Source organism: Bubalus kerabau, chromosome 3 (genome assembly GCF_029407905.1).
Source record: "Bubalus kerabau isolate K-KA32 ecotype Philippines breed swamp buffalo chromosome 3, PCC_UOA_SB_1v2, whole genome shotgun sequence".
Taxonomy (NCBI): Eukaryota; Metazoa; Chordata; class Mammalia; order Artiodactyla; family Bovidae; genus Bubalus; species Bubalus kerabau.
Window position 1 is genome coordinate 83,716,474 of NC_073626.1, and position 21,681 is coordinate 83,738,154.

Consider the following 21,681-nt stretch of genomic DNA (forward strand, 5'->3'; position numbering starts at 1 on the left):
GGGACTTTAACACCAATGCCTGGATTGAAACTCAGAGATTCTGATTTAATTAGTCTGAGGTGCAGCCTGAGTGTTGTAGAAATAGGAAGAACTCCACAGGTGATTCTAATGTGCGGCTAAGTTTGAAAATCAAGAGAAGTTGCTCTGGCTTTAATCCATAGATGCCATATTCTTTGCACACAGCTCTCAGTGTTCCCCCTATAACTGACCCATGAGAAAAGCATTCATGTCCACAATGTCCTGGTTTGTTTCAAGTGTGTATTGAATGACATAAGCTGCAGTACTGGTTTAGGACCCAGCAGACTGCCTCAGCTATGAGTTAGGAAGTTCTCCTTAGGGTCTCAGTCTCTGCTGCTTACTGAGTGTTTGCCTTACTTAGTTGAATATGACATGTAATGTCTCTGTTTTGTCTTTTTCTTTTGGATACGTATTAGTGAGCAGTATTTAAAAAAAAAACTTGGAAAATAATATATTATTTCTCTGTATATGTGAGGTTAAGACATGTTACCTCCTTTCCATTGTTAAAGAAAAATGGCATTCAGTTTACTCAAATTGCATAAAATTGTTGAAAATATTAAAGAGAGAAACTGCAGATCAATTTTGGCCTGCAAATTTTAAAAATTCTTTATATAATGGCTCCATCTTCTGGTGAATGAAATAAAAGCATTTTCAAGCTTGAAAATGCAGTTATGTGTCATGCTCCACAAGTTAACTAGTCTGAGTCAGGAAAAGAATAAGGTGACTTCTTAGAATAAGGTGAATTCAGAAAGATTCCACGAATTTGACTGAATTTCTTCCTTGAGAATCTTACTTTATTGTTTGAATCAAGCTCAATCTCTGTAACACTGTCATGTGAAAGCAAACGGTGCCATATTTGCTTTGTTCTCTCTGATTTCCTTCTTCATTATTCCCGAATCCTCCTTCTTGCTGTTTCTTCCCCTTCTTCTGTTTCTTCCCCTTCCGCTGCTACCCTGAGACTTCAAGAATGCTGATACTTCACTCTCTTCATTGAATTTTTCATTCTGATTTGGAAGAAATTTTATAATATTTACGCTAAAATAACAATGAGGAAGTATGGATCCTAACTCACAAACAAGCTTTGCTTCCTAGAGATGGAATGCTCTAACAGGAACAAAGACTCTCAATAGTAGATCTGAACCTAATAAGTATATGAGATCTTTGGGGGCTAATGGGTTTAGCTTAGTAGGAATGAAGACCTATTGAAAACGGAAGTTAAAGTATCAATAAGTAGAAAAGATGTGTTCAGTTAGTTCAGTTGCTCAGTCTGTCTGACTTTTTGCAACCCCATGGACTGCAGCATGCCAGGCTTCACTGTCCATCACCAACTCCTGTAGCTTGCTCAAATTCATGCCCATTGAGTCAGTGATGCCATCCAACCATCTCATCCTCTGTCCTCCCCTTCTCCTCCTGCCTTCAATCTTTCCCAGCATCAGGGTCTTTTCTATTGAGTTAGTCCTTCACATCGGTAGCCAAAGTATTGGAACTTCAGCTTCAGCATCAGTCCTTCCAATGAATATTCAGGACTGATTTCCTTTAGGATTGACTAGTTTGATCTCCTTGCAGTCCAAGGGACTCTCAAGAGTCTTCTCCAACACCACAGTTCAAAAGCATCAATTCTTCAGTGCTCAGCTATCTTTATGGTCCAACTCTCACATTTGTACTTGACTACTGGAAAAACCATAGCTTTGACTAGACAGACTTTTGTTGCAAAGTAATGTCTCTGCTTTTTAATATGCTATCTAGATTGGTCACAACTTTTCTTCCAAGGATCAAGCATCTTTTAATTTCATGGTTGCAGTCACCATCTGCAGTGATTTTAGAGCCCAAGAAAATAAAGTCTGTCACTGTCTCCATTGTTTCCCCATCTATTCACCATGAAGTGATGGGACTGGATGCCATGATTTTAGTTTTTTGAATGTTGAGTTTTAAGCCAGATTTTTCACTCTCCCCTTTCACTTGCATCAAGAGGCTCTTTAGTTCCTCTTCACTTTCTGCCATACTGGTGGCATCATCTGCATATCTGAGGTTATTGATATTTCTCCCAGTGATCTTGATTCCAGCTTGTACTTCATCTAGCCTGACATTTCTCATGATGTACTCTGCATATAAGTTAAATAAGCAGGGTGACAATATATAGCCTTGACATACTCCTTTCTCAGTTTGAAACCAGTCTGCTGTTCCATGTCTTGTTCTAACTGTTGCTTCTTGACTTGCATACAGATTTCTCAGGAGGCAAGTTAAGTGGTCTGGTTTCCCATCTCTTGAAAATTTTCCACAGTTTTTGTTGTGATCCACACAGTCAAAGGCTTTGGTGTAGTTAATAAAGCAGAAGTAGATGATTTTCTGGAATTCCCTTGCTTTTTTGATGATCCAACGGATGTTGGCAATTTGACCTCTGGTTCCTCTGCCTTTTCTAAATCCAGCTTGAACATCTGGAAGTTCTCTGTTGATGTACTGTTGAAGCCTCGCTTGGAGAATTTTCAGCTTTACTTTGCTAGCATATGAGATGAGTGCAATTGTGCAGTAGTTTTGAACATTCTTTGGTGTTGCCTTTCTTCAGGATTGGAATGAAAACTGACCTTTTCCAGTCCTGTGGCCACTGCTGAGTTTTCCAAGTTTGCTGGCATATTGAGTGAAGCTCTTTAACAGCATCGTCTTTTAGGATTTGAAATAGCTTAACTGGAATTCCATCACCTCCACTAGCTTTGTTCATAGTGATGCTTTCTAAGGCCCAATTGACTTCACACTCCAGGATGTCTGGCTCTAGGTGAGTGATCATACCATCATGATTATCTGGGTCATGAAGATCTTTTTTGCGTAGTTCTTACCACCCCTTCTTAATATCTTCTGCTTCTGTTAGGTCCATACCATTTCTGTCCTTTATTTTGCCCATCTTCTCATGAAATGTTCCCCTGATATCTGTAATTTTCTTGAGGAGATCTCTAGTCTTTCCCATTCTATTATATTAGATCTATCAGATTAGATCTGACAGAGTGCCTAAAGAACTATGGACAGAGGTTCATGACATTGCACAGGAGGCAGTGATCAAGACTATCCCGAAGAAAAATATAGGCAAAAAGGCAAATGGTTGTCTGAGGAGGCCTTACAAACAGTTGAGAAAAGAAGAGATGCTAAATGCAAAGGAGAAAAGGAAAGATATATCCATTTGAATGCAGAGTTCTAAAGAATAGCAAGGAGACATAAGAAAGCCTTCCTCAGAGATCAATGCAAAGAAAAAATGTGTAGTTGAATGGGGAAAAAAAAAAAAAAGCTATGAGCCCACGTACTGCCTGGATATAAATCTCATGGAAATGTTTTATTCTTTATTAGTATATCTGAAAGCAGATATAATACAAGTTACCCATATATTTTTTAGTTACCCATATATTTTTTAGTTCATACAACATAGTAAAATGGCAGACCATTTTAAACTGTATCAATGTCTATCTGGGGCTTAACAAATATGACTTACTGGTTCAATGTAGCTGAGTATTAATATACACAGGTTATAGCTGTTGATTTACTTCTTATTAAGAGGAACACAGTCTTTTCTTATACTAGGGAGATAGTGACGTACTTAAATTGAAATTGCATTTTTACATTTTATATTTATGGAAATTGTGATTTATTATTATATGCATTGAAATATTATATCAAGACAGGTTGAGTCTAATATATTATTTATACTAATGCATATTGGATCTATTAGTATGTCTCAGAATAAAGCAAGTACAATAATAATAATAATTGAATAATAAAAGAAAAACTTTAGGGAGAAATACCATAATTTTTGTACTATAAGTGCTCTATTAGAATTATATCATTAATTATTATTATCTTCTAATACTTCAGTGTTGAGATATTTTAAATGGTTTTATTAAAATGAAGGTACATGAAAATTACCTCAAAAGTAAAAAAACTAAAGAATAAAATATTGTTGTTGTGTTCTAATATCAAATTAATCAAGTCTCTAGCGAACTTGCAATGGACACAATATTTTCACTAACTCACTAACAAGGTCTTATATTCTCTAATATGAAATGTACAAGGAAAAAAATAACCAATGATGTTTTGGTAGAATAATCAACTCAGTTGATGCCTTCTTTGTAACATAGTATTCTAGGACCTAGGGGGGGAAAGGGAGGAAACAAAACAGACCACAGTTTGTCTTTAGAAGTAACAATAGCTAATCATTGGCTAATGATTAACAATAGCTAATCACCTAATAGTAACAATAGCTAATTGTAGTTGGGTGTGATTACATCAGATCCTGCAGGATCTCTTCATCTAATTAATCCGTCAATCATATTTGTGACAAATTTCTTCTAGCACCCTTCTTTTCTTCATTATCCTTCACTTCCTTCATTTGTAGTTAAAAAAAAAAAATCACAAGACGCTGAGTTCATTCTGTGCAGTGTGGCAGAAAAGGAACTTTGGGGGTAGGGTGGGGTGCTAAGGATTAGTGTGATTCTGTTGTAAATTTCATGTGCCTGGATGCTCCTCCTCACTGCAAGTTGTTTGGACAGCCCTGAGCAGTACTCGGTTTTCTGGGGACTTTATGCAGTACTTACACAGTACTGGGATCTATACTTAAAACAGGCCTCTTAATCACAATCTCACTTAAATGGCCTAAAGAGTCAAGAGAACTAAGCAAAGAAAGGCATGGACTAAGCAAGCTAGAACAGTGAGGAAAAACAGGTCAGGAATACCTCAGACCACTACAGGTTGCTACTACTGTAAAAGGTGCCCCTGTGGGATTAATGGTAAGAAATGGACCTAGAAAATGAACTTGTAGACTGCAAAGTTTGCCCTATTTGGTAGTAAGTAAGTCCGATATTGTGACGTGGCCTCCAAAGATATGAAAGACAACCAGCTCACAGCTCTAGATCCCCATGATCTCACTGCTTGCTCACTCTGCTTGTGGCTAGCTCTCTTTGGGTGTCTCTCCAAAGGGGAAGAGGGCTCTAGGGAACTGCATCCACTTTACCCATTTGTGTCTGTATCTGGTTTTTAAATCTTTGCACCAGTCATTGCTGGTTTGGTATAAAGAAATAGCAACCATGAACCAAATCTCAGTACGCACTCTCTTGTCAATAATCACAGACCAGCTTTGTGCAGTCGGCTGATGAAGGTAAGCTGCTTAACCACATTTCATCAGGCTGTACAATTCAAAGGGGTCTGTGTCTCCTGATGTATTGGGGGAACGCATTGCACTATAGAATATTTATTTTCTTAAAATCTAGTACTTATTCCTTGGATTGCAAAAGTAACATGTTCTTTGTAGGAACTGGAAAAATACAGGAAGAAGAAAAAAAATAAGGTCACAGTCTTGAGATAAACAATTATTGAATTTTGATGCATTTCTTCCCATTATTTCTATGTTAGTAAAATTGATTTTTATGTTTTTATGTATTTTATATAGAGTCATGGTTAGAGTAACCTGAGGTCATTTGTTTCTTAAAACTGTCAGCTGGCAGCTGAGTGCTATATTTGGTTCATCTTACAGAGCTTTCTTGGATTTTCTCTTTCTCTCTCTGCGTGCCCACCTCTCTCTCTCAGCAGTGAAGGCACTGTTGCTGGTAAAAGGTTCCAACTCTCACATCTGGAGGCTGTACTATTTAATTGAATTGACTCCAGTGAACAGGGAAATGAAGCTGGGTTTTGTGTGCTGTTTCTTTGTGATAGCGAAGACAAAATCATCAACCAGCCTTGCTTCCAAGTATTAATCCTCCTAGGGGAACACTTTTAAATAAAACGTGTATAGAAACCCTTAGTTGCAAAGGCTTACTAACTCAGCCTCTGGTTCTGGGGCAGGCTCCCATGAGATTCAAAGTTTCATCGTAAGCAGCCTCAGATATCTGTTCATGTATTGCTCCTATAGTCACAACTAGAATGGGTATATGTATATGCATTTGAAGATACTTGCCAAAGAGGGGAGTGTGTTTGAAATATTTCTACTTATTTTAACATTTTCCAACTCTTTAAAATTCTTACAAGTTCATATGTATCTAAGTTTGTGAAAATGTGTAGAGGCCTATACATTAAAGACTAAATACCTTGGTGGTGATATTTGGATGTGTTTTAAGAATTGTTGTAGTTTTATGAATTTCATCTTTAGCCTAAATTTTTTGAAAATGAAGTATGAGTTTTACTAACAGAAATGAGATATCTTCTAGTTTGTTTAAAAAATAAAAAAGTTTTAAGTGATTAATTCAGCACTTGCCCTGGTTGCATCTGTGTTTATGTAAGGGGGAAGTTTAGGATGGTGAAACCAGCGCAGAAAGGAGCAAATGCAGGCCTCCCTTATGGAGTAAGGCTTATTTGCTGTGTGTTCCCTGCTCAGAAACAGTTGAAATGATTCCTAGAAAAATGATATAGCATTTGTCTTTCTGAATATGGCAGCAGCATGAATATTAATTTTCAAGGATTACTTCAGAATTTTATGTGCTTTCCTTGCCTCCATTGATGGATTTTGAAAACCTTTCATCAAAACTATAATGTGACTAGGTAAATATCATCCTATGCGATTCATATCACATTACTGAAGATACTTGAAGACTATTATTCTTAATCATTAAAAAATATACTAATCTGCCCTCTACAGAGGCCAAGGCATACAGGTAATGCTTAAAACTATATTAAAATTGGAGAAAATATTCCTGTCTAGAAGAAACCTTCAAGTAGGCTTTAGAATGTGAGTTACTGTAATATTACAGTACTTATTACTCCTTTTTTAAAGTATATTAAAATATAGTTGACATATAACAATGTAAAAATTTAGGTTTTCAATGTGATGATTTGATACACACACATACATACACACACACACACACACACACACACACCAAGAGAAAGAAATGCTTACCAGATAAACACATCCTATACCTCACATAATTACATTTTGTAGTTGTTTTTATGGTGAGAACATTAAAACTCCAGTCTCATAGCAACTTTTAAGTATAGAATACAGTATCATTAGCTATAGTTGCCATACTGAACATTAGATCCCAGAATTTACCCATCTTTTAACTAAAAGTTTTAACATTTGACCAACATTTTATTTCCCCCACCCCTTAGCTATTGGCAATCACCATTCTAATTTGTATTTCTATGTATTGTTTTCAGCTTATACATATGTGATCATACAGTATTAATCTTTCTCTCTCTTGCGTTTTCAAAGTTCACCCATGTTGTTGCAAATGCCAGGATTTTCTCCTTTTCTGACTGCATAATAGTCCATTTTAGGTATATTTGCCACGTTTTCTTTACGCATTCATCCATCAATGGACACTCAGGTTGTTTCTATGTCTTGGCCATTGTAGATGGTACTGCAATAAACATGGGAGTACAAATATCTCTTTGTGAGATAGAGACTTTATTTTCTTTGGAGATACATCCATGGGTGGATTTGCTGGGTCACATGAGAGTATTATTTTTAATTTTTTGAGAAACCTCAATACGATTTTCAAGAGGGAACGCACCAATTTGCATTCTCACCAGCAAGGTAACAATATTCTCTTTACTTCACATTATCATCAGAATTTATTTACCTTTTCTTTTTGAAAATACCCATTCTAACTGTTAGGGAGTGATATCTTATTGTGGTTTATATTTGCATTTTCCTAATTGCTAGTGATGTTAAGAAACTTTTCACATACTTGCTTAGCTTTCCTGTATTTATTTTTGAAAAATGTTTAAGATTTCTGCCCATTTTAAAATTGGACTGTTTTGGAGCTTTTGGGGAATTGAATTATGAGTTCCTTACATATTTTAGATACTAATTGTATCAGATACATGATTTGCAAATATTTTCTCTCATTCTGTAGCTTGGCTTTGCATTTTGTTGATTGTTTCTTTTGCTGTGCAGAAGGATTTTTAGTTTGATGACTCCTACTTTCTGATTTATGCTTTTGTTGCTTGTGCTTTGGGTGTCACATCCAGAAAATCATTGCCAAAACCAATGTCAAGGGGCTTACCTTCTACAATTTCTTCTAGGAGTTTTATGCTTATAGACCTTACATTTAAGTTCTTAATCCATTTCAAGACAATTATGTAAGTCATGTAAGCTGGGGGCTCAGTTTCATTCTTTTGCTAGTGAATATCCAGTTTTCTCAGCACCATTCATTGAATAAAATATCCTTTCTCCTTTCAGTATCCTTGGCTCCACTGTCAAATATTAGTTGATCAAATGTGCATGGGTTTATCTCTGGGCTTTTGATTCTGTCCCACTGATCTATGTATCTTTTTTATGCCAATATAATTCTCTTTTCATTACCATAATTTCATAATATAGTGAGGCTTCCAGCTTTGCTATTTCTCAAGATTGTTTTGTCTGTTTGGGATCTTTTCTGGTTGTTTTGTCTATTTGGGATCTTTTGTGGTTCAGGAAGCAACAGTTAGAACTGGACATGGAACAACAGACTGGTTCCATATAGGAAAAGGAGTTCGTCAAGGCTGTATATAGTCACTCTGTTTATTTAACATATATGCAGAGTATATCATGAGAAACGCTGGACTGGAAGAAACACAAACTGGAATTAAGATTGCCAGGAGAAATATCAATAACCTCAGATATGCAGATGACACCACCCTTATGGCAGAAAGTGAAGAGGAACTCAAAAGCCTCTTGATGAAACTGAAAGTGGAGAGTGAAAAAGTTGGCTTAAAGCTCAACATTCAGAAAACGAAGATCATGGCATCCGGTCCCACCACTTCATGGGAAATAGATGGGGAAACAGTGTCAGACTTTATTTTTCTGGGCTCCAAAATCACTACAGATGGTGACTTCAGCCATGAAATTAAAAGACGCTTACTCCTTGGAAGGAAAGTTATGACCAACCTAGATAGCATATTCAAAAGCAGAGACATTACTTTGCCAACAAAGGTTCATCTAGTCAAGGCTATGGTTTTTCCTGTGGTCATGTATGGATGTGAGAGTTGGACTGTGAAGAAGGCTGAGCGCCGAAGAATTGATGCTTTTGAACTGCAGTGTTGGAGAAGACTCTTGAGAGTCCCTTGGACTGCAAGGAGCTCCAACCAGTCCATTCTGAAGGAGATCAGCCCTGGGATTTCTTTGGAAGGAATGATGCTAAAGCTGAAACTCCAGTACTTTGGCTACCTCATGCGAAGAGTTGACTCATTGGAAAAGACTCTGATGCTGGGAGGGATTGGGGGCAGGAGGAGAAGGGGACGACAGAGAGTGAGATGGCTGGATGGCATCACTGACTTGATGGATGTGAGTCTGAGTGAACTCCGGGAGTTGGTGATGGACAGGGAGGCCTGGCGTGCTGCAATTCATGGGGTCACAAAGAGTCAGACATGACTGAGCGACTGATCTGGTCTGATCTGATGAATTTTAGGATTTTTTTTTTCTATTTCTCTGAAAAATGCCATTGGAATTTTGATGGGAATGCATTGAATCTATAGATGGCTTTGGGAAGTAAGGACATTTCAATAAAAACTCTTTTGATCCATGAACATGGCTATTTGTTCATTTGATTACTGATTCAATTTCTTTTTTTATTGATGTATAATTGCTTTACAATGTTGTGTTAGTTTTTGTTGTACAGCAAAGTGAATCAGCTATGTGTATACATATATCTGCTCCCAACCTCCATCCCACCTACCTAGGTCATCACAGAGCACTGATTGATTCAATTTCTTACTTGTTATTGGTCTGTTCAGATTTTCTATTTCTTCATAATTCAGACTTGGTTGTCTGTTTCTATGTATTTATCCATGTCTTACAAGTTGTTCAGTTTGTTGGCATATAATATTCTTTGTGCTTTTTACATATGTGTTCAGTATGAGTTGTAATGTCTATCCTTTAACTCATAATTGAGTTCTTCTCTCCTTTTTTCAGCTGAAGCTTTGTCCATTTTTGTTTCTTTCCAAAAAAAAAAAAAAAACTTAGTTTCATTGATCTTTTCTATTGTTTTTCTATTCTAGATTTCATTTACTTCTACTCTGATTTTTGTTATATCCCTCCTTCTGCTAACTTTGGGTTAAGTTTTTATTTTGAAGTTTTGGTCAGGCATTTCATATATCTCCACTTCTTCTGTGTCAAATCCTGGAAGCTTACTTCTTTGGTTGGTGTCTTATTTGCTTCATTCTTTATAATCCCTGTAGCTTTGTGTAGGTGTCTATGTATTTGAAGAAGTACAGTTCTTCCAGATTTTATGGATTTAATTTCAGTAAGAAAAGATCTTTTCCGGCAAGTAGAGGCATTCTGGAGCATGCTGTGACCCTAGGACTAGAGCTGCAGGGCATTGAGAGCTGGAGCATGTGTCTGCTTCAAGTATAGGGGAATGTGATGTCTCATCTTGAGCTGCTGGGTTCATCGACAACTGTGTAATCTTTGACAAACCCTGAGGGGAGTCCACAGTGTTTTCTAGGACTGTTTGGATTCTCAGCAGCACTAATAGTCCCCAAAAGCCGGGGACTAGGACAAACGGTGGTGGTGGCTGGAGTAGGCAGTGTGTACACACTCAGCCGTGGGCCCTAGCTGCAAGTACCTGGCTAGAGTAGGGTGGTGGAAGACTCCCACTTAATGCCAGGGCCAGCTGCAAGAGCCAGGGTCAACTATATAATTACTGGCAGCTGTGGGAGCCCTGATTATCTATGTGCACTCCTGTGACCACAGGATTTCACCACAGGCACATGCACAGTCGTAGAGGCCAACAGCAGGAGTTGAGCAGGGGTCATGCAGGTGCATGGGTGAACAGGCAGCTGGAGCTGAGCCCAGTGATGCAGGAGATAAGGAGAACAGGAGATCATTAAGAATAGGAGATAAGATGGAAACTGAGCCAATGCACAGCTCTGGTGGCCTTGGCTATTGGTGTGCACTTCCATGGCTACAGGGTCTCACCACAGAGGAATATACAGCAGTGGGGGCTGTGACAAGCATCAGGCCAGCAGTGTGCAGGAGCCCTGCTGGAAAGGCTGGCGTCAAGTGTGGGCATGGTGGTGGGGGTCTAGGCTGGCCTCTCACACAGATAGAAGGCTGGGATAGCTGCTGTGTGTGAGAATCCTGGGACCTGGCAGGGGCAGGGAAGAGGAAACAGGAAAGGACTCAGGATAGGTGCCTGCAGATGCTACTACCTGGGAGACAAAAACTAGTGAAATCTGCAGGAGGTCCTCAGTGTCCATGGTACCCATTGGTTTCTTCAGTGGCAAAAGTTCTAAGGGTTCTGTCCAGGGCAGATCACTGGGATCCACAGTTGTTCCCATTTCAGGGTTGATGTTAGTCCAGTCTTCTCTCCTTCTTTGTGTCCAGCCTTTTCCATCTGTCTTAGCTTTACCATTCTCTTCTGTGAAACTGAATTGTGTTGTTCAGGCCCAATTGGAGTGCCCCCAAACTCTGGGTAAGCTGATCACTCACCCATTTTCCCTTTCCCAGGAAAGGGAAATCTTTCCAGCTGGGGAGTTCCCTTTTGGTGATGAGCAGTGCCAGCCTAGATGCTGGGGTGATGCAGGCAAAATAAAGTGGTTCTTCATTCCAATTTTGTATTCTCAGGTTTTTTCTTCCACTGTTTTGCTGAAGTTTCTTAAATGCGCTCCTGAGCTCTCCCAAAGCTGTTTTTGTTCATAATTGCCTCGTGGTTGATCTTCGTGGGAGGATGGAGGTTGGTGTCACCATTTTGGTAACAGTACTTGTAACTCTATGCCTGTGTGTCTCAAACAGAAGAATTTTGAAGAATCAGTCTATTTTTGGAAACCAACCTGGATAAAATGTTAAGAATAATTTTTCTTATTATCATGGCTTACTCTGAAATATATAATCACTGGTGATTTATTCTGCATAAGCTTAGCACAATAAAAACCACCTGGGGTCTTAGGAGCATTATTATGCCTGTCATGTCAGTCACTTATTTGCTGTTACCATCTAGCCAACCTTCATATCTAGGTTACTGCCAGAGTTTCTTGTTTTCAGTCTACTGGTCAGAACCTTCCCAAATTAATCTTTCTAAAATCCAGTCAATGTTTATATAGATAGTGCTGCTTAAAAACCATTGGATTTTATTCCATTACCTAGAGATAAAATCTATACTGATTATTCTGTTGCCAACACTCTTATCAACTCCAACCTGTTATATTAATTTTTCACAATTCCTCCTTTCTATCCTTTCAACTCAATCAGAGCTGCTCTCCTGAATCCATCATGTGCTTTCTACTTCTGCCCTTGGCTTCATGCTATTTTCCCTGTACCTTATCACTCTTGAGTCTCTTTCCTTCAATCTCTCCAACTCCTCCCAGTTTTTGAGTACAGCTTATGGGGACTGTGAAGGAGAGAGGCTTGGCACATACCCAGGAGGTGCTACTCAAAAGGCCAGTCTTCTATCAGGGGAGGAACCAGTTAGAAGAAGGCCATTACCAAGAAGACACTTTAAAATCGATATTGGAGAAAGGAGGCAGTTTTCAACCTGTGAGTAAATGGGGGGACCAATAGCCCTGAGATTTGGTCAAAGGAGTTACCAAGTCAGATGATCTGAACAAACCAAAAGAAAGTGAATGTGAGAGTTGAGTTGAAGGATGTAAAAGGAGTGAGGTATCAGTGTACCAGAGGCCAGTTCGGGAATTACTGTGTATCTTCTACTGCTGTCCTCTCTTTTGGTTTGGTATGCTTTGCAGAGTTGAGGGAAATGCTTAAATTAAAAACACTGCTCAACTGTACACCCCATGCTTTTTGGCCCAGTTCAACCCAATCTCCTCCACATCTCTATGAAGCCTTCTTAGATCATTCAAGCATAGGTTCTCACCTTCCTCTAACATCATAGCACTTGTTATCTCTGTCTCTCACTTGGCACTTTTTGTATTATGATTTAATTTTTATTTAAAACATTTTACCTGTTAGAAAAAACTTTCTGTGGTTATGTCTAACAAAATCTCATTAGATTGTTAAATCTTCCTTCAGTATGGAGATGTGAATCTTTTATTTTATATCTTCCTCTTAATCTAACATAGAAATATGCTTTTTATAGGCACCTAAACAAATACTTATTACATGACCAGAAATCTTATATTTTAAAGTACTCTTCTCTTTAACCTGGCCTAAAATGCGAGCTGATATCCTAACTCTCCCTGAAACCATTTCTAAAACTCAAAATTTTCCCAAAAGTATACATTCAGAAAAAATTATGTTGATTATTCTGTAGGGAATATAGATGTAGTTCAGACCTATGCTCAAGAGATAAACATATTTCAGCTAAAATTTTTTTGTTACAAGCAACAAAATCAACTCTGGGTAACTTAAGGAGAAAATAATGTATTATAAAGATATTTTGTAGTTCAAAGTTTACAAGAAGGCTAAAGAAGGGGACTCAGGGGAAAAACTGTGACCAAGACTCTAAGGCCCAATGTAACAAACCCATCAGAGTAGCCCTTCCAAAAAGAACAAGCTCTGACCACTTTTTTTAATCCTTGTGTTCAGTTTGAAAAAGTTTCCAAGTCTACAGAAAGAACCCAGTTGACCCAAACTGTTCTCTTGACTGACAGAGAGCAAACACCTTGACTGCATAAAAATATGAGGAGAGGTTATTTGCCCAAAGTGAATCCTGGCATTCTTACCAAAAGAAGAAGAATGGAAACTAGGCATCCAAATAAAGAATAGCTGGTAGAACTGATGTGCATTATAGTCCAGTGAATATAATGGTGAGGTTTTATAGAACAAGGTCCTTCTGTTGCATGAATTTTATAATCCATTTAGACATAAAGCAGGCTTAATGAGCACAGGGCAAAGAGGTTATTTAAAATTGGAATACTAGACTGAGGCTTTAACCTTGAGGTAGACTTGGACCCATAGTATGAGTCCAGGCTTTTGGACAGGAAGCACAATCAGGTCAATGCAGGGAGGGCAGAGAGTGGGCAAGTTGCCATGTGAGGATGCTTTCAGGATCTGGGCCTCACTGTTTGCTTGTATACTCCTTTAAGGTCATGTTGGCAATCATTCTGTTTTGTATTTAATGGGAACTTTATGTGTAAAAGGTAACTGTTTTACATTAAAGGGGAAGAGAGAAAAATTAACAAAAATACAGCAATGCTGTACCTGAGATGGATTTCTATTGTCCAACTGGTATTTAGGTTGCACAAAACTGTATTTAAGGGCACAGGCAGTGAGTGAGATAAGCTGCCCAGCTACTCATCAAGCATCTCCAAACACGAAGGTATTAAAACTGCTGTTTTCTTTTTCATTTAGTGTTTGGATATACTCATACATTTACAAAACATTTATCAAGTAATTTTATCTTGAAAAAAAATAATACCTTAAACCTGAGAATAAATCACAAATTATGAATTTTTTCAAAAGGACAGTTTTTCTACTGTATGTGTTTCTCATACTTGTATTAGTTTTAACTGCTTCGGTTAAAGACTAGTGAGCACAAAGCTTACTATGTAAGAAGATTCTGGTTATTCTACTCTAAGCAGAGGGTCCCAAAGCTCTTGTATCTTCTTGGAAACAGAAGAATGTTCATGAGATAATAAGATTCATTTAGAATGAAAAGAGCTAATGTTTGTATGAAAATGCTTTACAGAATGATTCTGGTTGCACATTCTCATCAAAACTGAGCAAGATATTTTATTAGTGAGTTTAGACATAAAAAAAAGGGCAATTAGAACATAAACAAGTAAAGATGACAAAAAATCAACATTTCATTTCTATAACAGAGATGAACCAGTGAATAGTTGCTTGATATTTTTTATAAAAAGCACAGGAAGCAAGAAGACAATAAATAAGTTGCATTTGCATAGCAAACATGGAACATCACTTAGCGAATAGACATTACTAAACTGATGAGATAACTTTGAATCTGTCATTAAATATTTAGAGCTTGATTTCTAAAAAATGATACTCATCTTTTAATCACTAACTGATCTGTGATTAAATGTATACAATATTTTACTTGTTGGATCAAAGGAACTACAAAGTAAAAAGTTTTCATTTTTATGGCGCTTAAGGATTAGGTAGGGAGATGGATTCATATCCACCCTTTCCTTTCTATCAATTAGTCCTGGAATAAAAGAAAAGTAAGAGATGTGTTTTATGGCAAAGTGAAGCTCCCCACAGTTGCATACAACTAAAAGAGAAAAATACAGAGCAATTAAGACATCCCAGTGTTACACCTTCCCAACAACTATATTTAAATATTTCATCCAGTGTGCATAGAAAATATCCAATATCTCGTTTTTAGTTCCCATCTGTAAAGACAATGTGGGAGACTTCAGACAAAAGCCCTGGTGAAATATTTTATGTGCCTCACAATCACTGTTTAACATGAATATTGCTATTGGCAGACATCGAAGCACTTAAACCCAATTTTAAAATGGCCAGGAAGTGGTAATATTGCACTGAAGGGCACATTAAAGTGTTTTTAATTCCATCTGCAGACATTAAACCAATGTGGAAGCTAGCAATTTTATTGGCTCTCTATAGAGCCTTTTCTACCACAGGAAAATAAAGAAAGCATGTTATAAAAATAAAGTTCTGTGGGGATGTCCTTAACAATATATAGTCCTTTTTTCTAAGAAAAACGTTCTTATACCATATCCCCAGGACAATGAACTAGGATGTATGTGGTTGTATGTTCTACAACATACATATTGTGTGTGTGTGTGTGTGTGTGTGTGTGTGTGTGTGTATACACACATACTTGACTGGAGGCTCAAATGTTAAAGAACCTGCCTGTAATGCAGGAGACCTGAGTTCAATCCCTGGGTTGGGAAGACCCCCTGGAGAAGGGGATGGCAATCCACTCCAGTATTCTTGCCTGGAGAATTCCATGAACAGAGGAGCCTGGCAGGTTACAATCCATGGAGTTGCCAAGTTGGACATGACTAAATGACACACATGAGATATATATATACACACACACACACACACACACACACACATACATACACATATACTTTTCCACATTATTTATTTTGAAAAAAGTACATAAAAGTGTGTCTTTGAGGGATGAGCAAATAAGTGTAGAAGAAATTGACATCTCCACATAGCTTCCAAAGCTCTTGGGAATTACTGACCTGAGATTTTAACTCCAGGAAGGGCTTTCTGGTAGCAGCAGCCTCTCTGACTCGTTTGTCAGCTGGTGGTTAGAGCCTGTTTCATACAAAGTTGCCAAGACAAGACTGAGACCGTCACTCAGCCTCCGTAGTTAGTACCTCTTGCTTCACTAACTGATGATGTCAAAATTCTGGTAACAGCAGTGGGAGAGAAAGATCTTTTAGATCACAGTGGAGCAGTTAACTAGAAGTTGCTTTGGGGAAGCTCGATCTTAAATTCTGCAGGGAAATGCCTCAAGTATTTGCCTGCAATAAAAGCAAAAGTAGAATCATCTCAACTTGAACACTTAGGCACTTCTGTTAGACATAGAAAATATCAACTACAAAAATGTGGAAACACTAATATATTCAAAAATTCCAGAAAGATTATAATACGCGTTTTAAAAGGGACAGCAGGTGGTAACATAATCTGAGAGTTGTAAACAGTGAACAGTTAGTTCCTCCTAAGGACTTTGCCACCCTTTACTCAATTTTTCAAAATTAGTAGCTGAATACTGAGTTTGTTGTGGAGCACTTTGATCAAAGACAGAGCTCATTTGCTTGTTCTTCCTTCATGGGATGCAGGTTAAAGCTGCCTAAGGTTTCAGACATTTCTAAGATGAAAGAAGTGTTTTAAAAATTTGTGATTCTTTTATTTATTCCTCAATTCAACAAATATTTATTGACCATGGACTCTGGAAGCAAAGTCTAGGTATAATTTAATTATCTGCCATTTAATAACCCTGTTCTATTATTTTAATCATTTTTAAACTAATATAGATGCTGCATAATATTATATGTTACAGGTATACAGTATAGTGATTCACAATTTTTAAAGGTTATGCTCCATTTATAGTTAATATAAAATACTGGCTTTATCTTCCATGTCATTCAATATATTATTGCTGTCATAATAGTCTGTACATTTTACTCCTACACCCATATTGTACCTCTTCCCTCTCCCCACTGTTAACCACTAGTTTTCTATATCTGTAAGTCTACTTTTGTGTTATATTCACTAGTTTGTTGTATTTTTAGGATTACACATATAAGTGATATCATACAGTATTTGTCCAACTACTTTCTAGTTTAGCAATTTATAATATGTGCCAAGTTTCATAGTCAGTATTTAGGTAGCAATTTCCATGTATTTTTAGTCTGAAAAACATGATCTCATTTAAAACCCTTTCTCAATTTGATTTAAAGCCAATTTTCACTTAAGGTATTTTTCCTTCTTTACTGTCCCAAAGATACATATTTAGATGATCTTTGGCTTTAAATTACAACTGTTCAGTCAGCCTGTTAACAAACACTGGTAGTTGTTTAAGCTGCAGCATCTTATGATTCTATTGAACATTGTTGAAAACAACATGACTATGATCAAATCAAACCTGCAGTGGGTCTCTCTAGAATTTGACCATTGTGTGTTTCTATTGAGTTTCTATGTGGTCCCAAATAAGGCTCTCTGCTTATCCAATAATGGAGTGTGTAAAAACTACAAAAAAGACTGAACTGCAAAGGATCCTTTGCTAACTCTACTTCTCTGACTTTTGATGAGTCAATAACAGTTTGTTATAGTTTCTGACAAGGGCCTTAAGTACTAGCATTCCTGGGATATTGATAAAGGCAAATTCTTTTTTTAAAACTGTAATTAAAAAAATGTTTAATTGATGGAAAATTGCTTTATAATGTTGTGTTGGTTTATGCCAACAGTGCGAATCAGTCATACACACACACACACAGGTGCGCACACACGCATATCTATACTTACCTCCTTTCCCTCTTGAGCCTCCCTCTCCTCCCCTCATCCCACTCCTCTGAGTCCTCACAGAGCTCCAGGCTGGACTCCCTGTGTTATATAGCTACTTCCCACTATCAGTTTTACACATGATAGTGTATATATGCCAATGCTACTTTCTCAATTCATCCCACCCTTACCTTCCCCTCCTGTGTACACAAGTCATCCTACACTTTCAACATAAGATGTGTAGATGGCAGGCTGACATCTTTTTGTGAACAAGCATACAATGTCTTAAGCAAAGCTCTTACATGAGGCGGGGACCTATGCTATGGCTTCCCCATGCTGGAGCCTCCTAATCGTCTTCCTACTAATTCTCTTTTCTGGCTTGTTTTTTAGGAAATGAATATGTAATTAGGTGCAGATTTCCCACCAACACCAAAAAATGTCCCCAACTATTTAAAAAGCAAGGATAATATTGTGGCTTTAGAAAATAATTTCTTTTTTACTAACACACTTTGTAAGAAATGGTTAGACTTTCATATTCTTTCCTCATATCTGAGAGACTTTATAGTAAATTGGATATTATTGCTAAATTCTAAGCTAGAATTATTTTTAATTTAGATATAAGAGACTGTCAGCAATAGACAACTTGTAAATTCTAATAAAAAATTAGTGATCACTGCTATTTTTGCCCCATGTATTTGCCATGAAGTGATGGGACTTGATGCCATGATCTTAGCTTTTTGAATGTTGAGTAATAGGCGTGGTCCTCACTCAAATTCCCTTTACTAGAATAGCATGCAGGTCCCTCAGTTGTTGTCAGTTTTCATACCCAGAGCTTCCCTCTTTTCTGAAGAATTTCCCTAGGCCAGTAAGAGTGACCTCGTCACTAGGAAACACATAGAAAATTCCACCCTTTTCCGGAGGGGAGGATCTGATGCCTCAAAATCTAGCTGCTGAGTAGAATGACAATGCACCCTGCTTCAAGGGAACCCAACTTGTGGTGGTCAATCTGGGGAATGGTTGACAGTCACATCAAATTTCCTCCTAATTTTCCATTTTATGGCATAAGACTGAGAATTTACTAATTCAAACACCTTTGGCAGGCCATTTGATTTCTTAGGTCACTTAATAAAACCATAAGTATTTGATCGATTTTGATTCTTCATTTCCCAGACTGTTGGAAAGAGCAGAACAGAAGTAGGTTGTGGGGAGGAGAAACCTAATATAAGTTCTGATAGTTTGTCAACTCAGGTTTTCATGAAAGATTTTAATAATATAGTTAGACATAAATTCTTAGCAGGTACTGAACTGACTTTTTTTGAATAACTCTCATGGAGAGCTATGCCTTACGGAATTTTTTTAAATTCCTGCATTTGAATGGTAGATGAGGTCATGATTATTTGTGTGAGAATTAACATATACATATGAGTATGTACAGTAAAAACTAAAGCATTCAAAATGCATATGATCATTCTTAAATAAGATAATTCCTCTTCCAAAAATGTCATAATTCTAACCACTCTAAATCCAGTCTTAGAAAACACACACACACACACACACACAAAACAAAACAATAAATCCAGTCTTAAATAACAGTTTATTCATTGATTAATTCCTTCAGTCACTTAGCAAGTATTTTTTGAGAGACTAACATAAACCAAACACCTTAAAATGAGCTGAGATTCAACAGCGGGTAATTCCCTTTCTGCACAAAGCCTACAGCCAGTCAACAATATGGACTAGACATGGCCATGGGCTATAACAATACAACATGAAAGTGGTGAATTCTCTAAGGAAGGAAGGAACAGCAGAACACAATGGAAATGCACTTAATTAGAATAAGGATCTGAATAGCTTCCTGAAAGGAGTGACACTTTAGCAAAGACCAAAAGAATGAGGGAGGAGAGAGCTCAGAGGAAAGGACAAGTGCCAAGGCTCAAAGGTAGAGCACTGTATATTTGAAGAACTAAAGTTAGGTCAGGCCAGATTGAAATATATATATATATATAGAGAGAGAGAGAGTACAAAGGGAAGAGGTCATACAGTATGAGGCTGAAATGCTAAACAGTCCATCATCGGAGAGTCTCGTTCAAATATTGTGTTCTCTTTGTTATGTAGTTAGAATAGGAAAAAGGAATCCAGAATGCCGGTGGCTAAAAGACAAGGGGAAAGCCTGCGAAAATAGAACAAAGGAAGGTCTGAGGACTGGAGTGAGGACTTCAGGTAGAACAAACAGCACTCCTGGCTAATCCCAATTTACATAGGGCAGGCCCAGGGGGAGGAGAAAAATATATAAAAAGAGGAGCCAAAGGACCAGGTGTCTCCCTCGCTCTGTTTTGCTCTCTTGCTCGCTCGCTCTCCTCTTCGAGTCTTTTGGGTTATTATGCCCTCATGCCTCGAGGATGTATTTTCCTTTATTTTCTAAATAAAAATGAGCTGTAACACGGAGCTGTGACACTGGTCTGTCAGAGAGCTGTAACGGTGTCCCATCTGAGAGCTGTAATGCTGGTCCGTCGCTTCAAATTTTTCTTGAGACGAGACAGAGCCAAGGAAATTACACATGCCCCCAACATCTTGAAAATAGGCTCAGAGGCTGAGGTCTTGATATAGGAGGTTTACCAGGGAGAGTTTTCAGTATCAACACCTGTGAGGCAATGAAGTCATTCTACTACCCAACCTCTCTCTCCCTGGGCTGGGAAGTTGGGCTGTAATATGATCACAACAAAGTCTTCAGCCAATCCTACAAGAAGCTCTGAAATAGGGATGGACCTTCAGAGTAGTCTATGATTGTATTCAGGAAACTAGAATTTTATGCTTCTGAATGGAGGTGTCATTGGATGACGGCTGTCCTGGGGAGGGTATAAACTTGTGCATGTAGGTTCTCTTCAGCTGAGGGAAAGTCCCAGGGAAGGACAGAATTTAGAGCTGTTAGCTGCAACACTACAATGAATACTTGAATTTTCAAAGAGGTCTAGGAAGTGCATCCCATTGTAATAAAGTATATTAAAGATGCACTGTATAAACCATTAGAATGGGAAATGGGGGTTTAAGCACAATAAAAGAAGAGACACAATATGATGTGTTGACCCTTTGTGACCCTATGTCTGACCCTTTGTGACCCTATGGACTGTAACCTGCCAGGCTCCTCTGTCCATGGGATTCTCCAGGCAAGAATACTGGAGTGGGTTGCCATGCCCTCCTTCTGGGGATCTTCCCAACCCAGGGATTGAACTCATGTCCCTTATGTCTCCTGCATTGGCAGGGTTCTTTACCATTGGCACCACCAGGGAACAGATGGTGGCTTGAAGCAGGGTAGTGGCAGTAAGAATGAAGAGTTATTGATAGGTCTCAAAGATACTTTAGAAGTAGAAGGGCAAGATTTGGCAATTTGTTATGAAAAGGAGAGAGGAATCAGTCTATAACCCAAATTTTTAGCTTGGGTAACTGTGAAAGGAAACAAAGTAAGAGAATGCAATTTTTAAAATTGTTAATTACATTTTTTAATGATAGGATGATGGTAAATTCAGTTTTGAAAACACAAAGGTTAACAGGAGCATGCATGTGAGATTACTAAAAAGTATAAGAATTAAAGAGTCTGGAATATAGGAAAGTGCTACAGACCAGAAACAGACATATGGGGGCCATCAGTATAGGGCTTCCCTGGTGGCTCAGACTATAAAAATCTCGGCTGCAATGCAGGAGACCTGGGTTCAATCCCTGGGTCAAGGAAGATCCCCTGGAGAAGGGAGTGGCTACCCTTTCCAGCATTCTTGCCTGGAGAATTCCATGGAAAGAGGATCTTTGCAGGCTATAGTCCATGGGGTGGCAAAGAGTTGGACATGAATGAACAACTAACACTATCAGTATAGACGTGG

The 21,681-nt window shown here is 38.0% G+C and overlaps 1 protein-coding gene across 3 annotated transcripts in view; it reads left to right on the plus strand.

Moving 5' to 3' along the window:
* Positions 1-21,681, plus strand: part of LOC129646355 (sodium channel protein type 1 subunit alpha) — a 219,152-nt gene that overhangs the window by 2,310 nt on the left and 195,161 nt on the right. For all 3 annotated transcript variants that reach the window (XM_055572374.1, XM_055572375.1, XM_055572376.1), the window contains exons 2-3: positions 2,582-2,788; positions 11,537-11,645. The gene's annotated coding sequence lies outside the window, so the exon portion shown is untranslated. The remainder of the gene's footprint in view (positions 1-2,581; positions 2,789-11,536; positions 11,646-21,681) is intronic.